Genomic DNA, 18,994 nt, shown 5'->3' on the forward strand with positions numbered 1-18,994 from the left:
CCTTTAAATGATGAATTGTAAATCTGGGACAAGCAGATTTCTCTGAATAGGTGTTGGGGAGATGCGTCATGCTTCCTGTAAGAGAGCAATGATCCATGTAACAACCGTCTTTGTGCTTTAGTTTAATTATCTTTTATTTTCCTTTCACTCTTCCTATGATGATCTTCAGGTTAGAAGACAACAAGCAGTTCATAAAGCCATGATGAAGCATGGCCCAGAGCTGTCAGTGACATCCTCAATGTATGTGTATTGGTCATTGTGGCCAGAAGTCCACTGGAGTATCTTATCAATGCAAACTAGAAGTTTGGAACTTTGAGTTTAATTTTTAAAAAACAAAAACATAATAATAACCGTATGTTATTACCATTTGTTAATTTTTTTTTTTTTTTTTTTAGCTTGCACTTTATTCTGGGTAAAGAATTGCCTTGCAAATCCCTCTGGAATGATAAATGGTGGATGTTTTCCTACTTCTTCCTCTCCCAAAGCTCAATGCATGGCTGTGGTAATGATTAATCCTTGAGTATTCATTAGCTTTTCTGTATAATCCTGATCTAGGAATGACAGTAAGGAGGATTCCTTATAATAGAGTGATGTAATACTCTGGGAAATTAGACACTAAGAGTTCCAGTACAACAGTGTTACATTAAAGAGAGATAATCACAAGAGGAAAAAGTCTTACAGTGTCACAGCATGCCTATGAAAGTCTCTGGGTTATAGAATCAAAGAGTTTTCTACAACGCCCTGTCCATGTCAAGCTTTAATAAGGCATCTCATCATGACATTTGAAAAACCAGACTGAGTTTGCATTATTGTAGTAGCTTCAAGCCAGAACTGCAAATCCTGGTTGTGTCAGATAACCCCTGTAAAAAAAAAAAAAAAAAAAATTAAAAGGAAAGGTCTCCTTTAATTCTCCAGGGACTGTCTATTATACACAAATCACTTTCAAGAAATGAGCTACAATTTGTGGTAAATTAACATTCCTGAAAGTGGATAGGAGCTCAATTTCTGCCAGAGAGTGAAGCTGCCCTAGAGACTTACATGTGATGCTAAACTGGAGCATCCAGGCAGCCATCTGATGAGGATTCATTTTGACCCATGTGTAAAAATAACAGTGAAGCCATAACAAAAGTCTCAAAAATTTATGTGTGAAAGCCTGTATGAAAAAAGCCCAACAAGCCTCAACTATGTGCAGCAATTAGTAATATAAAAGATGCAAAATCATTGAAATATCACTTCATATAATTTTTAATAGAAAATAAGCAAGCAAGGAGCACTGGCAGTAAAGCAAGAAAGATGATAATATGTACAATGCCCTTATGCTATCTCAGTTTAAGTCTAGCCTGAAAACTTTTCTATCTGCATCAACTATTTAGGTTTAGCTTCCTCTTTCCCCATTTTATAAAATACTTTGAACTGCCTGCTTGATGTTAAAAGCAGTATATAAATTGAAATGCTATTATGCTTCAGAGCAGATAAAGATATTGCAAATGCAAGGAAAAACTTTCAAATGAGACACACAATGGCTGGAAATGCAAACCAGATTAATCCAAGAAGTTTTGGGGGTTTAGTTCTGCCAGAGGAAAAGAGAAGTCAAGGGTGATGCTCTAAAGAATAGAGGAAGGGATATGAAACAAAATCATAGAGGATAGTAAACTAGCTGAATAACAAATGAAAGAACACACTGTCAGATGAGTCCAAGAGACCAGGCAGAAAGCCAGCAAATATGGTTGCAATATTAAAAGAAGTCATGAAAATCATCAAGAAAATTATAGACATATTAAATGTCTGTATGTGGGGAGGGAAGGGGCAAAAGCTAGTGGCACAGAGAGAGAGTTGTTGGATGGTTATATTTTACAGCACATGCAGAACACTCAGGGTTTGTCACAGTTCACACACGGCAGTAATGAGGGCATCCTAAATGTTAGATAAAATCTGGCCATGTTCAACTCACTGTGAGATTTGACATTGATTCTAACAGACCCAAGATTTCCTTCATTAAAGGAGGACTCTAATACCCACCTCAATGAGGTAAGAAAAAGAAATATTTCATTTTGTAGAGGGCAAACTTGGACTCCAGTAGCCAAAAGGTCATATTCTTTTAAGCTTTGTTGCCCCTGTGAGGTCTAGGGACTTTGAATTTTAACAGCCATGTGCCTAGTGTGTAGAATAAGATCTCAAGATTTAAGTGTTCAGCTTTGCACTACGATATTCAGGTGGAATTAGTTAGGTAACAAATCAAGAGCACTGTCTTGAACTAAGCCAACAGGAGTAATCTTACACTACACATTGAAAAAAACTTGGGCTTCCCCAGACATGCCTAGTCAAAAAGCCCAGTTAATGATTTGGGGGTTTTTTAGCAAAAACTCTAACTGAGAAATAACTGTCTAATTAGCTCAGGCGTGGCACAACACAAACACAGTCACACAGTATTGTTTCAGATCAGAAGGTTCTCATAGTTCACCAGAAGAAATGCCAGAGGACACATTCATCATCCCCAGCACACAGATGAGGAATATCTTAGGAAATACAAAGTAAAGCAATCTGTAACCCAACCCTTCCAACTCCAGATAAGAGGAAACAACTCCTAGGCATAAGCATTTGTTTGTATTCCTTGAATGAATTGTGCATGATTTTTTCTCTTTAAAGAGATGTTGGAGGACTTGTTGAATGCATATTAAACAATTCTTGACAAAAAAACCTCTGAAATAAATACTGGCAGTACAACCTGGAATACTTACCCCTTTTCAGAGCTGAATGCCCTGCTAAAATTGAGAGCCACGTACTATCTTTCATTCTTCCTGCTGATGAAGCTACTCTTGCTTAATCTGCTGTTTTTATTATCTGTTATCATACAATGTTATCTAGAAAGAAGGTGTATTTTAATTTCAGAAAGTCTGGTGACTCACTCGTGATGATTATGGCTTGTAAACCTCCTGATGTGTGGAAATGAACAGTTCCCAGGAAGTTAAGTGCATCCTTGTCTAGTTTTTGGTTTCTGATGGTGCTTAGAGAGATTTCCCACCTACAAGAGCTGTCCAAAGAATGTGCACAATGCATATCTGTATACACTAAAAGATGTCCCAGGTAGGAAAAAAAAAGAAGCTTTTATGTACTTTTTTGGCATATAAAACCAGAAATCAAAAGGGGATTTAAGGATTATTGGACCCTAAACCTTAACTAAGTCTCGTTTTCAGTGAGTAAGGCATATATAAACATTCACTTTGCAACTGGTTGGAACATCAAAGTGCTCCAGCCCCTAGACTCTGTCTTCAGCCAGCTGGAAGTTCACTCTGCTTTCCCTAAACCAAGGATTACATAAGCACTCTATTTCATCCAAGATCACCAAAGCTTCGGCTGCTGAAACCGTAGCAAAAAACTCACCAAACTTTGCCTGAAAATAAAGGAGAAGTAACAAGGTCAGTCCCATTACCTGAGCTGCAGCTGCAAGGCTGTAGTTGTAGCTGGATGCAGGAGGGATTTCTCTGCATGCCTCAAACTTCTTGGACCTATTCCTACAAAGTGTGCTTTTGATCTCTCAGATCTCCCAAAGTTTTTGATTAATGAACTAACCCTCCATCTTCCTTGCTGCTGGGACTTTCCTCATGACTATTTGTCCTAGAGTCTGGCAGTCTTTCCCTAGGCAGCTTGTGCATGAATTATTACAATGTTCCTAATGCAAGGATCAACAAAACACCCTGTCTTATTAAAAACAGGATTTTCAAAATTATTATTTATGTGTAGAGTTGCCTACTAAGATGTTGGTTTTAGTTACAGTGTTTGCTATATTTCATACACTCCAATTTCTGTTTCTGTATCAGCCAGGGACCTCTCTTGGAACCTTTGTAAGAAGGAAATTCAAATAGCAAGCAAAACTATGTATTCCAAATAATTTTGGAGTTGTTGAGAGCTTACAGTTTTAAGGTTGAATATCCGTACACCAGATTAGAGTTAAGTATCACTCTGGAACCAAAAATACCTTTTTTGTCCCCTACTGGGAAAAATACCCCAATTCTATTATTAGCCTAAGTTTCTGACTTAGATTTACGTAAAATTAAGTTGGATGCATGTTTTCACATTTCTAATTGTTTCTTCACCTTTAACTACTATAATTAGAGCTGTATTACAGATGAGGGAGATAAAAAGGTTAAGTACCAACACATTAAAAATAAAAAAAAACCCTGTTCAAAACACGTCTCAAATATGTAGAGCACAGGTTACATAAAAGTAAGTGGTATAAAAGTTTTAATTATGTTAACATTGGCCAGACTGTATCATTCACCTTGAACTGAACCATTCAAATCTTGCATTCTGGCTCTGACAGTGGGTGAGCAAGGGTCAATGCACATATAACATACAAATACCCAGTCAATCAGCTGTATTCACCAAGTAATTATGTAAGGTGTTTCATCATCTCTGCCTCCTCATATCTCTGCTTATGAGCTGAGTCTGGGAGTTGCCCTCACCATGTGCACCACAGCTGCAGCCTGCCCTTGCAGTGCAGTGACCAAGTGCAACCTCCCCTGCAAAGGGGAAATCTCCAGGGCAGTCTGGGGGTCTCTCTTTTTAAGAATGTCCCCAGTTGCTGCCTGAAAAGACAAAGAGAGAGAGATAAAACTAGAATAATATAAGGCTGATGATCATAATCAATGCTCAGTTCTCCTCGAAATTCAAGTAGTTAGATATAGAATTTGCTCTTTTTCTCCTACAGAGAATCATACAGCTCCAATGTGATAAAAAGGTATTATTATGGAAAAGCAGTTAAACAAAACAACGTATTTTATTGTCATAAAATCACAATATAACCCATAAAAGATTAATATTTTTAAGCATAAGTGTCTGTGAAATACATAAAGTAGCTGAAAGAAATGCTTTATTGGGATGTGATAGCCATTCATTGAATAGGTTATCAGCTTAATACATCAAAGCAAGGCAAGTTTCCTGTGAACAAGATTTGGGTTTACTGATCCTAAAGCACCTACAACATTAGGAAACAAAATCTGAAGAAAAAAAGCACTCTACTTTTTTTGTAAAATATATCCTACCATTTTATGTACAGAAAAAGACATAGATATTAAAAAGTTACAGAAAACCAAAAAACCAACCCAAACAAACAACACAAGAGCAGAACAGACAAATGCATATTTAAAAAATAAAGGTAATAATATTAGATAAACATAGAAGATTACATGGTCTACTGCATGCTGGAGAGTCCTTTTCAGCAACAATGTTGTTATGTTTAATTCCCAGTTCTGCCTTTAAATATTTACATCACTGTTTTTACTAACCCTTCTACTGTTAAAAGCTCTGCTGATCTGAATGGTGGTAAGGATTCAAGATTAGCAAGATTTGGGTTGGTTGAGGAACAAATTACTTGCAGCATCTAGTTAGAAATTGCTTCTCCATTGCCTTTATATTCTCCTTTCTTATTTTTTTCCCTAATAAATGGCTCACAAACAGTGGCTATATTAGACAACAGTGATTAGGCCTAAACAATTTTTTAAAAGGAATCCATTAAAAACCCTTTTTGTAGCCCTTATCTTTATTGTGGGCTGTTTAGAGACTCCATCATGAAGACCTGTGAAAGCTATAAAGCCTGTATTCTAGGAAAATACATACAAGCATGAGAATAATTTGAACATTGTGTATATAAGCAATCAGTCCTTCTAAGACCAAGCCATAAATTTGCACAACTAAGAATTTGCTAGGGTCTATAAACTGGTATAGTCCTGTAGTCTAATACAAATGTGCTTTTTCAATTTTGTGTAGTTCAGACTGAAAAGAATTGCTTAAAAATCACATATTTGAACAAAAAGACATTAAATTAGAATCTTTCACTGAAAAGCATTATTGCTAGAAAAGAATGTAATAAATCCAAAACAAGTTTCATCTGAAGAAAAATTAAAAGAAAGAAAAATATTTACAGAGAATTTTGGACCTGATTTGCAATAGGAAACACGTTTTTTACAGAATGAAAATTAGTTTTGTCTCATATGGAAAGTATATAGCTGTCCTTGTCCTTCAGCCTCTTCACTCCTTGCATCGTGCAGCACTTTTTAGGGTTGTTCTAGCATTTGGGAATTCCAAAATTCTCTAGCATTCCCTCTTCATGCCTCCCAATTCCTCCAATTCAGCAAACAGTTGTGGAAGAACAGAGGACACATAACACGCTTTTACTATTGAAAACAATTAAATAAAGTATTAACATTTGCACTCCTTTATCAGTAGTCACGCTTTTACTATTGAAAACAATTAAATAAAGTATTAACATTTGCACTCCTTTATCAGTAGTTCCAAAATGAGATAGTAAATAAAGTTGCAACCTAATTAAACCATATTCATGTTACCATATCTATTTTTTACCAAGTGTCCTAGACAGCTGTACCTTACAAAACAGATATCAGAGATGTCTAAAGAGTAAATTCTCATTAGGGAGGCACTATTCAGCATGCATCTTCTTGTACTCATATAAAAAATGTTTAAAATGCAATTTTACAGCTCCTTTTGTAGCAAAGTACAAATAAGTAAAGCAGAATAAAAATATGTTTCCTGTTCATTGCTAGCATGAGATATTTCTCCAGTGACAAAAGCAAGGGAGTCCCACATGGAATGCTATTATTTCTGTCTTATCATCTCACAGTGAGATACCACAAGTCCCAGCATATTAGGGTTTTTCTTATCTTCCCACTCTAGTGGTCATGTGCCTATATCAGAGTCCCAGATTTCACTCTAAAACAGAAATGCTCTTGCACTCAATTTAGGGTGTGAATTGATTCATGACTCTTCACAGCTTGTGTTGCTGGTACAGTTTCTAACCTACTTTAGTATCATTATCTAATAGCAATAAGAGATTTTGATAGCATAAGCAACAACTCAGAAGCGTAACTAGCTCACACAACAGAAATTTACTGGAAAAAAACCTGTATTTCAAGCACTTAACCATGGCTGCTGTTTCAAAAACCTGTGACTGGCACCTTATTTCATCCCCAAACATGTCATTTTGACTCATTCATCAAAAGCACTTACTTCAGTCTCAGGCAGCTGCAAAACCGTTTGAGGTTATCTTGCCAGAGAAGGAGCCTTCATATCCTGCTTGACTTAAAAAGCACCTTTGCTCTTTACATACCGGAAGGTAAATACACTATAAAAATGCCAAGGCCCACCACAGTTCAGATATTTGAGAGCCTCATGAAGAAAAGGCACACAGAGAACCTGAGTAGATGCTGCCCATGAACTTTTCAAAGAATGCAAGAACATAATTCTTGCGTCTCTGAGGTGAGCAAGTCATCAGCTCACTCCTAATTCATTCTGCTCTTAACAAGCTTATAGAGCAAACCACTACAGAGAAATGTGTGCTTTAAAGAGAGACCAACAGCACCACCACACCCCAGCCATGCTGTGAATCTTCTCAGGAGACAAGAGCTATGCATGGCACTGTGTAGCATTTATTATTAACAATAAGCAGCAGCAGCAATATAATTAAAAATTCCTCTCATTTCTTTCAGTTTGCAAAGCAAAGGATGAGCAGATTTGAACAATGTTCCTAAGGATAAAGCAAATACCCAGTCAGACTCCAGAGATGGGACCTTCTTAGCGAATGTTATGTTCGTGTTGAGATCTCCCTGTTCATGAAGATAGGGGGTCCTACCAGAAATGATAACAGATGCTTACATTTACCAGCATTAGCAGATGCCACTTTATTAAAGACAGCATTGGAATGAACTCCACGAGTTTGAATTTCATAAAGTTTGTTAAGGAAATATTTTTGAAAACAGAGAGAGAAACTGTGTTCTAATGATGTTCACATGTTTCCCCAAAGAATGAAAGCTGATATGTGCAGGCGTCGAAAGCATTACATTCTAATTTCATTACAGTGGGGGAAGGTACCTAGAAAAAGCACAAAAGTAAATGCTGTTGACCTCCCTGACAAGAGGCTGAAAAGGAACCTGCTCTGGGAAGCCAAGACTTTTTGCCTCTGTAACAACTGGGTAGGTGATGGCTGTCTTGGAAAATTTATGGTATCATATTATTTATAGCAGATGTCCTCTAAAAGCAAACAGTTTTGCTTTATGCTCCACAAATCTTATGGATAATTGAACAATGTAATGTGGAGGCTCAGTATTGCTGCAAATATCAACATAATTTTCTAAAATTGATTATGAGTGAAAAGAGAAAAAAAATGTCCTGATACTGATCCAAGGCTCGAAGATAAAAGGTTAATCAAAACAAGACTTTTGTCTGTGCTTTCTAGAAACTTGTTTTAAGTGGAAAAGGTAAAAGTTGAAACTTTGTATGGAGCCCACTAATTAAATTATCATTTACCCCAAATGAGTCCTGCAGTTCCAATAAAGATGAACAGATGACAAAATAAGCCTTAAGTAGCACAAGCAGTTATGGTCATAGACCTATAACCCAAGAGTTTATTTTGGATATGTAACTTTTTGTTCAGGCGTAGTCCTACTTGCATCTCTTACTATAACTAAGTGAAACAAGTTCAAATGATCAATTCCATTTTCTTAGTGGAACCCATATGATAAACTTCTTGTTCACTTCAGCTATGGTGCTTTTTTCTTGAGAAGGCATTGATGAGCTGCATCTTGCAGAAACAGCATCATCTCAAACCATTTAAAAGATTCAAGAGCAATTAAATCCGACATAATCCCATGGAAAAGTTTTATCAATAGAGAGGATGGATTAAACAGGAAGCATCACCTTTCAATATCAAAACTTTAATTTCTGATGTTAAACTCCTTCCAGTTTCAAAAGATAAAACTTGAAGCCCTTGGAGGTGAACAAAACTGCTGTTGATGGAGTGTTTGTTTCCTTCATTTTTCCTCTAATTAGCAAAGTTGAAGGTGGAAATAAATGAATTTTTTGAAAGTAAAATAGAAATGGACAGAAAAAATACATCTGTGAATTTGCTGTTCATTATGCATGGTTTGTAAGAATGCATATTTCAAAAAGAAAGTCATTAAAGTAATTCTGCTGTTCTGTTTTGCAGGTCTTCCTGACAGTTTAAGCAAAAAAAGGGTTTAATCTCTCTGGATTGCAAAAACAGAAACCCCTGACAAGGACAAGAGATTGGCAGAATTCGTAATAATATATTTTTACTTATGTCACATATTTGTAATTTCAAGGACATGATTCACAATGACCCTATTGTAATGTTGCGTAGGCATTGTTCTACACTGATTTGCATTAATATCTACAGAAGAGTTTTCCTCTCCTAGTACTGCTTCAGAGGATATGCTTGTCATTAAAATTCTGGTCACAGATGTGGGTTAAAATATCTCTAACCTTTACAAATGTATTATGTGGCACTACTGACATAGCTTTTATTGCAGATAAAATCTATAACAAATCCTGTGTGTGACAGGAGAGGAACATGATTTTGTATTAAACTCAGATGATAGAGATGCATTCCTTACTTGTACTTTAAAATGCTTTGGATATAGTAACAATGAGTTAGGCTTTCTACTCCATTGCTGTTAGAAAGCCATTAAATCTATTCTTTTCTCTTTTTTTTATTTTTCTGCTTTGGTGCTTTAATAAATTCTTCTTAAACTGTCTTTCAGGAGAGGACATACAAGAGTGGAAATATTTCACCTCACTTCCAATCTTGGTTGAATACATCAGAAGTAAACAAGAAATCAGTTTATTAGGATGGACTATGTAACATCCATCAAGGAAAATCTTTTATAACCTACATTGAACACAGACCAGGATCCTCACCTTCTGTTTCCTGACTTCAATTCACATGTCTAAAAGGGTCTTACATTAATGCTTATTTCCCCAGTACTTTTTACACGTTCCACTGTATAAACTGTATTTTGAACATCACTTGTCTCACCCATACATGCTGTAGGAAGGTAGTGCTTTCCCCATTGTTATAGTCACACTACTGTAATCCTGGATATTTTTCAGCAAGAAGGTTTCATCAGTTTGCAAAGTGAAGGCATGCATGGAAACTAGCATTTAACAGACCTTATTCCCCAATAATTTTTTTCTGCAACAAGACTACCGTTCTTGCTTATATCAACCAGGTCTGATTCCACCCTTGTTGCAAAAGAGTGGTTTCCACCAGATAAGATGCCAGTTTCCTTTGGTAGTTATATGGGCAAAGCTAACACAAACATTTTACAACCAGATCTAGCACTGTAACTTTGTCCTTAAGAGAGGTGAAGCTGTCATCGTGCAGCTGGAGCAGAGTTCTTGCTGCGGGCTGAGACCTAAATACTGCAAGTTTGTTGTTCTTATCATGTAGAGCTGGAGACTTGACTGGCTTATGATGTCAAACACACTTCAGGATGAGTCTGTCCTAATGAGCATAATATAGTATGGTCATCCATTCCACAGCATAGTTGGGATCTGTGTCAGAGCTTGTGACCATACTAATGCATTGTCCATATGGTTATATAAATACAAAAGCTTACTGCTTTTTATTCTGTTTTTAAAGGAAACAGGGTCATATTAAGTGATTGCTGCTGCTTCATCTGTCACGGTGGACTCACAAAATATATTTGAATCTCATATTTACTGGTAGAAAGAGCAATATCTGTGTTAGTAGGTTACCTTTAACTTCAATGTCTTTTCTTTGGGAAAAGGAACTAGAAAAGGGGGGAAACTTAACCAAATAATAAATTAAATTAAATTACTAATAGTGATTATGGCATTTTTAATTTCCACCCCAGGGACCAGAGTGAGACAAAGGGATACAGAAAGTATATCTGAAAGTGAAATCCAGCGCCAGGACTCTTCAGATCAGTCCAAATTGGTTTGTGCGCATTGAAAAAATCCTCGCAAGGGGAAAGGAGTATTTCACTCAGATGCTGTCCGATCTCTGGATCTTTGATCCTCAAGCACTTCTCTGTCCTTGTACAGCCCCTAGCACCTTGGATATCCAGGAGCACTCTAGGGTTGTGGAGTAATTAATTGCACATGCAGGGAGGAATAAACTCCGAAGAGTTTATACAATTGTCTTCAGAACCTTGCAGAAGCAGTCCTTATTGACAGTAATGAAATCACACAAAGTTTTGTTAATTAATAATGCTCGGTGATGAAAGGGTGTGGGGAAGAGAATCAAACAAAAACCAATGAAGAGATGGCACTGGAAGTTACAGAATTACTGAATTTAGAAAGGGATGAGGTGTGGGATTTGGCTGATTAAGTTGATACTCTTGAGCTTGAAGGTTCCTGATGTCTTTTTCCACACAGAAGGGAGGTGTTTTGAAAAGAATTCTCAGTCTGTGGTGTATCAAAAATACATGTTGCTCAGCACTGAGGTGTTGTCCAGTGTGCTCTGCTCACCTCTGCTAGCATGGGACAGGGCTGTGCAGAGCTAGGAGAGAACCCTTCAGGGCACTCAGAATGCAAGCAGAAAAAGTGAAAGCAAGCACTCCAGTGTCTTTAACTGCTATGCTCTTCTTATTTAACCCTTCCTTCAGTGCAGCAAGAATTTGTCACAGGAACTCGGTACTGGATATTCAAGTGGAAGACCCAGGATACGGCCCACCACTGAGTTGCCATCTGCACCTCTCCACTCACTGCAAGGCTGCTGAGTGCCGGCACTGCTACGAGCTAAGGAACAGGTCATGATAACAGATGCTTTGGGCCCCACAAGTGGGTAGTCAGTTCTTCCCAGTGCCCTCTCACAATTAATGTTGGCTTGTAAAGTCTTAAGTCAACTTCTGTTCTGGTGAATCCCACGTAAGTATGTATACAGTTTGACGTTCCGATTTAGACACAGCAGAATGTACACTCAGTGACTCATTTCATTGTCTGAAAGAGTGTGAATTAAAATCAAGAACTCTCAAATTATTTCAGTGTTTCAAGTCATTTCATCGACAAGTTTTCAACCCCTCTCAGATCAATTACTTAGCCAGAGAACTGAAAAACAAAATCTTTGTAAAATAAAGTATTTTACCAGTGATAGCAATGTTTCTTCTTTGAAATGTCTGTTTTGAGAGTGGAAAGAATTTGAGGGGCTTCTTGATGGAAAGAGGATTATTTAGATAAAAGGTCCCCAACCCTGCTTTCGAATTTTCTCTGCAATTCGCTTACTTAATAAGATTATGGAAACAGATACCATTTTGTTGTTGTTGTTGTTTTAAATTTGTTTAATTTAGTCATGATGCTAAATCATTTCCAGAATTCTTCATGCAGTAAAGTAATTTGAGATTTTCAGAGAATAGTCATTGAGGCCTTATCTAAATACCAAATTCCCTACCTGTAGAGTGGAAATCATAATGCCAAATCTATTTTTTGGAGAAAGTCTAAAGTTTGGGAAATTCTAAAGAAAAGTGTTGTATGAAATGTATACATACATAACATTTGTATTACATTTCCAAATAATTTATTTATTTAAAAATATATAATATAATTATAGACTTCCTGATATTATTTCAAATTATATTTATTAACTCTATTATTCATATACATTTTAATATCAAAAGCAAAATCCTGATGAAAAATGCCCAAAAGGTTTCCAATTAATGTTATTCACTTATTGTCAGGTTCTACCACCACTGACAGCAACTTCATAGAGATGTTAATGAATTTTACATGATATTCACGAGAATGAATGTCTTTCTCATCAAATAAGATGTACGAGGTTCTGGCCAGAAAAGTGTAACTGAGTTTGCAAAAAATGTTAAGAGGTAGTACATTTCTGAGAGAACAATTTGCAGTGTGCATGGAAGAAAGCTGATAGTACTTTATTATGCTGTAAATTACATAATTTTTCTCCATATACTGTATTTCTAGAGAAATAGGAGAGGGAATTTGCCTTGGTTTAATGCCTTTTTCAGGGGTACTGGACACAGATGGGTACATTTGTATCAGTCTAAAGTTTTGTGTCAAGGAAGATAAAAGTCGCTATAAATAAAATTCCACAGCATTTCAGTCTTCGCTCTTACAAAATGCTGGATGAAAAAAGTCACCAACAACTAAAATAAAAACCAATTTTATTTCATTTTTCTTTGGTAGAAACAATTGCAGAAAAATATTGCTGAATTTCTATTTTTGGCAAAAAAGTAGTTTTATTTATTAATTATAACAAAGGTTTTTGTTCCATTTTCTACTTGATTCTCTGTAATCTGTTTCCTTTAAATACAGTCTGTCTTTATAGCCACAAGAATAAATACAGCCTGATTCAGATGTGTGACATTCCATTGAAGTCAACAGAGCTGCCTTTCTATGACGGATTTTTCTTTCCATCTCTGTGTCATATGTAGTCATGTCAGTGTGATTCAAGACAAATGAGCTCTCCACACAGGCCAGATCCTGACAGGTACTGAGTGCCTGAAACTCAAACCAGCTTCAAAGGAAGCACTCATTACCTCCTGGAATATCTGGCTCAAAATACAGTATCTCCTTGTATTTCTCCATAATTACCCTAGGAAATACTTCGAATAGTACAAATATTGAGTTTAGCCAACTGCCAGAGCCAGCCTTAGTGGTCTTGGATAGATCTGTGACAAGTTGCATTTGGTTCTTTTTTGACACCTTTTTCTCTCCTCTTCCTTCTCTACCATGCACACACAATAACCATTTTTCATGTAACTGTGCCCTGTAAACCCAAAATATGTTTTAGGGGTCTTTTGGGGGGTAAGATATAGACTTGCACTGTGCACAAAGGCTGAGTCCACATATGTGCCTCTGTCTCAGCGTTTTTGGGGCAGGTGATATCTCTAATCCCCAGAATGCTTTCTTTTTGCAAAAGTGGAACCTGGCTGCCTCTAGCTGTCATCAGCTTGCAGTAGTCCCTGTTATAATAAAGGAAAATGCCAGCAATAAACCTATGTCACCTGCTCCAGGAATTGAAATGTTCCTCTCCTTTCCCAGCCATCCCACAGCAGTCAATGTTCTGGGCTGCGATTCGTCCAAGATCAATTTTTCAAAAACCTGCTAGGTACATCCGGTAGTGCTTTATAAATTACTCTTGTTCTTGCAGAGGAAGTTTTGGAGCTCAACCCACTACAGCAGCAAAGACCTGCGTTCGGCTATAGATAAGGGAGAGAAACAGAGCTGGGTTATTTCAACCTGAGCCAGGACTGGCAGAGGAGAGAGTTCTGCTGTGCAGTTCCCTAGCTTGAAACAGCACCTACATGACATGACTGAACCTGCCCTCAGCTTCTTTCAGCTGCTCAGTGCTGTTGCAAACAACAGCACCTTTGACAATCCAGCCCAAAATAATCCAAATTATATTTGCCGGGGTAAACATTTCTAAGGCTTCTGGATGTGAACAAATGGACATAATCCTCCTTACCCCTTCCCAGTTTTTCCAAAGACACGACTTGTCTGCATAAATCAGATCCGCTGAATAAAGTGCCAGTACTGTAATAAAACCATGAATATTAATAACAGGACAAAGCATACGACAAGGTGTCACGAGAGAGTGACACAGTAAGGAAAAGGTGGATAAGCTTTACACTCTTCATGGAGTAATTTCTTTGCATTACATAACCCAGTGGAAAAGGCTAAAGTGATTGTTTAAATTCAATCTTCAATATTGCTTCTCTGCAAAAATAAATGTGATGAATTAAAAAGTAAGACTTGCATGAAGAATAGGTTTGCCTGAATTCCTGAGCAAACAGAAAACTAGTCCAGAAAGATTTCTTTAAAGACCGATCAACTAATTTGTTTGACCTTATTAACTCTTCCTTAGCAATTTTGTTGATTTTTGCCCATCAACCCTTTGCTTCAAATCAGCTTCGACGCTTATAAGGAATACAGTTTGGTAGTATGCAAATCACTTTTAATGAAAAAGAGCTTCCTAAAGGCAGCCAAAGAGCTGAAAGAAATTCATCCAGGTGCTGCCCAAACTGTTTTCATTCACTTCCGAAAGGCAGGAGTTGGGTTGCTAAAACAAGTAGTGACAGGAAGTAATAGAAATACTTCAGGGAACAAGAGTCCCTGGGGAAAAAAAAAAAAAAAAAAAAAAAAAAAAAAAAAAAAAAAAAAAAAAGGTTGCTAGATTTTCTATTCAAATCTCCTGGGATGAGATTCTCAAAACAATGTCAGCATAGACATCAAATTGTCACTAACTGTAATGGTAAATGGGTATCAACATCCATTAGCTGCTTGTTAAAAAGGTCCCAAAATAAATGTGTTCATCTTTGACATGGCAAACACAGCACTGCTCCTGATACTCAACTGGAATAAAAGACAACAGATCCATTTAATTAATCCATCTTCTCTGGAAACTTGCTGTTGCTTCTTCACAGGTGAAACCTCAGTTCAAAGGTAAAACGGAAGGTTGGGGGCCCGGCCTGCCCTAGGTGACCTGGATTGCTCTTTGAAGGAATTGCTCTTTCTCTCTCTTCTTTTTGAGTATACAGATAGTTAGAAAGATGAGACTCCTAGTGTTGTATTTAAATTAAAATTTTAATGTCCGGTTTTATTAATATACTACAGGATTAACAAGAAATTAAAATTCTTAGTCTTTAAAAATATCTTTTTATTTACACCTTTGGCCTTAGCCCCATTAAATAAATGTTAGAATCACAGAATGATAGAATGCTTTAGGTTGGAAGAGACCTTAAAAGCCATCTAGTTCCAGCCCCATGACATGGACAGGAACACCTTCCACTAGACCAGATTGCTCCATCTAACCTGGCCTTGAACACTTCCAGGGATGGGGCATCCACAGCTTCTCTGGGCAGCTTCTCCCAGGAGCCTTCTCTTCCCCAGGCTGAAGAGCCCCAACTCTCTCTGTCTGCATAAGAGAGCTACTCCAGCCCCTGATCATCTTTGTGGCTTCCTCTGAACTCATTCTAACAGGTCCATGTCCTTAAGCAGGGGACCCCAGAGCTGTTTCATTTGTTTCATTTTAATGCCTGTGGAGCTGCTTTTTAACCATTAATTTTAGGTACTGTGTACAGTTACACTGAAATTACTAGAAACAAAATAGGAAACTAAAGATTAGCCCTAAACATTTCAAGAATCAAGGTATGAAATGGGAACATTCTCAGCTGAGTGGTATTTAATATACTTGATCATCATACTTTGCTGAAATTAAATAGCAAATCTCAAAATGGTGCTTGAGAAATGAACATTTCATATCCTAAAGTACTACATTGGTAACTGGGGAGAAGAGAGGAGACTGCTGTCTGTTGTTGGTACAAATATTATTGTGTTCACTTGACTAATCTTCTGTTCTTCTGCACAGACCAAAACTAACAGACTCTGTTGAAGGGGGATGAAACAGGGAAAGAAACAACATGAACTAATGCCAGGAAAACACCAAAAGTCTCCAAGTGAGTCAGTCACTGAAAACATCTATCTGTAATGTTAACAGATCTATGTTTTCAATTGCACAGACAAAGGTGAGGAAGTGGTGAAGTCATTAGGCAGTCCTGAGCTGCAGAAAAGGCCCTGAGACACCTGGAGGAGGGGACTTGGTGCTCCACGGAAACAACTGGGGTTGCAGAATCTGGAGCAGGGTGAAGAGCTAAAAAAGGTTTACAGGGGAATATGTGGGGGAAGCCCTGATGCAGGTAAGGAGGCAAAGACCATGGAAGATGATTTAGATTTTGCTGCCACTGAAAAAAGTCTGAGGGAATTATCAGATATCCAGTTCACTCCTTGAACCATTCCAGCAATTAAAGGCAAAACCACTAATATATTTATGGAGAGAAGAGACACTGGAACTTTTATAATGACAATAGAGTCACTCTTTTGTCTTGTTTGATGACATTATATCCTAAGACACAAGTGGAAGAAGCCTCAGGTAACTTTGAAAATATAGCTCCACTTACTTACACAAAAACTCACTGATCCCTTTCTTTCATGCAGTTTAGCAGATAAGATTTGTTGCAGTTGGTCATTCAAAAAAAAAATGTGTCAGAGCTCTATCAAATGTTATGTGATATCAATCAGTGTAATCAGATGTGATGACTACAGTACTAAAGAACTCACTGTGAATTCTGATAAAAAATCTTGAATACTAGTAGATAACACTTCTAAAATAGAGGGCTTCTGAAATTTTCCTAATCTTGGTAAAACAGAATCCCACATAAAACAAATCAAACGTCTTGGATTTTTTATTTATCATTCATCATGCTGTTTCTTAATATTTTTTCTTGCTGAATTCATCTATATACATACAAGTTTTCACTTATATAACTAAATAAAAAAAACTTCAGGCACTTTAGAAATTTAACATAATACTTGTTGCAAGAACTAGCCAGCCCTCTGAGGTGGATAATAAAGACAGAATAGATTTATGAAAAGAAAATCAAAATCTAAAATTATTTTTGTTTTAAACAATTAAAAAATATGTGCATTTAGTTTTCATAGATTTATGTAATATTTGTTTTCAATTTGCTTTTAAAAATATTGGAAAGTAGAGAACAATATAATCATGAATAAACTTTCCCCTATTGCCTTTTTTGTTTCTGTTATGATGATGCTTATGGGTGGACTTGTTACATAATCTTATTTGGAAGTCTGTGGTATTATACCTTATTCTGTCACCAGATATTTATGGTAGTTTTTCTTTCCCTAGGTGGTGCTCCTCAGAGTCCTTTCCAATGCTCAGAGCCTCACAAGACATAAAACTGTTTCTCAGGGTCAATTAGCATAATTATGTGGAACACAGTGTCTATGTGAAAGCATTCTATCTTTAATATGGAGATATCCTGTGTTATTTTTATTTCTTCTTTCCTGTCTTTTCCTGCTTTCTCTATTCCATACCTCATTTTCAACCATTTCTTAGTTTTACTGTATTAAAAAAACTGTTGATTCTATTATTCCTGTTTAACTAATTAAATTTAATGAATCCCTTGTTTGGCAATTTCTTGTCTTAGTCTGGTTAAGAAATGTATTTTGTTTCGTTCTGAGCAGGGTAACAGACTGGCACCAAGAAATGTGTTGAGGCCATTTATATGCAGATTATCTGCTGTCCTGCTTCTTTCACTAGGTGCCATAAATTAACATTCAAATTTTGCTACAATTTTGTCAGGTTTTTTTTATTCATTTCATATGTATTTAATCCCACATCAGCCTCAGTTCTTCTGCAATATGTGCCATATTGTAGCAGCTTTTTGGCTGCCACTGATGATTTTCACATTCCTTTAGTGTGAGGTTTTAATTCTGCTAACACTTTTGTTAATGAAATACATTTCACTTAATGGAATTAAATGCATAGTCTGTCTATTGCTCATTACACAATCCAGTCTTAGAGTCTGGATTTAAATTTCACCCTTCTTCCATAAAGATTATGCACCACATTTTGGCCTAACAGGCACTCTGTTCTTTGTATAAAGTGTGGGAAAGCTGTCATTACAAGTAAAACACCAGTAATTGTTTCAATGTTCTCTGAAATGCTTTATTTTATTCCTTTTTCTTCTGTTACTAAATATGTTTAAAATGCATTTTCTTTACGTGGGGTTTGGAAGTCTGAACTCGTAATTTGATCACCTACAAACATCACAGGTAAACCTCAAACTATCCAGAACATCCTTTTTTTCCATATTTTCAAAATATAGTATGAAACTACTTAAGAGATTATCTCTAAATTAAGAAAAAACTTATGTATCTGCAAGCACACAGTAAAATTAAAGTCATACAGGAAAATTAAAGTCATACAGGAATTTATCAGTCAAATAGTTTCACACTAGGCACCAACTTTCTTTCTTTTTTTCTAGATTGCTCATTTAGTGAAAAATCCATGGAACAATTTTTTTCAGTTCAATTTTTGTTGAGATGTGGATTCTTGGTGAATTCCCCATTCATCACCTAATATCTCCCCAGAGGGTTAAATTTGAGCCTCTTCCAAGCTAAAATCTGAAGATTGGCTGCTGTTCAGACAGGTTGTTTCTAAGGTGATTAATTTTTGGTTTTTATGAAGATTTGGTAAAAGTTGGGGTAAAAAAAGAAAAGCCTTTGGAAATTTCATGTTTCTTCAGGTAGAATTCATCTCTAATTGGATTCTTTTCTCTCTCAGACCTACAGAATTTGTGATTCTCTGCAAAACAGCCCCTTTGGACTTACGACA

General features: G+C 36.6%; 2 long non-coding RNA genes across 3 annotated transcripts in view; one reads left to right on the forward strand and one right to left on the reverse strand.

Moving 5' to 3' along the window:
• Positions 1–374: 374 nt before the first annotated feature.
• Positions 375–18,994, reverse strand: part of LOC109145929 — a 64,307-nt gene continuing 45,687 nt past the window's right edge. The window contains exon 4 of one of the 2 annotated variants that reach the window (XR_002047639.3): positions 375–860. This is a non-coding gene — a long non-coding RNA (uncharacterized LOC109145929). Of the gene's footprint in view, positions 861–13,866; positions 13,998–18,994 lie in introns of those variants that run through there. The other variant, XR_002047637.3, reaches the window with a different exon arrangement.
• LOC120410358 lies at positions 1,994–10,655 on the forward strand. The gene is made up of 2 exons (XR_005602435.1): positions 1,994–7,985; positions 8,999–10,655. It is a non-coding gene; the product is annotated as an uncharacterized LOC120410358 (long non-coding RNA).

Source organism: Corvus cornix, chromosome 8 (assembly GCF_000738735.6).
Source record: "Corvus cornix cornix isolate S_Up_H32 chromosome 8, ASM73873v5, whole genome shotgun sequence".
Taxonomy (NCBI): Eukaryota; Metazoa; Chordata; class Aves; order Passeriformes; family Corvidae; genus Corvus; species Corvus cornix.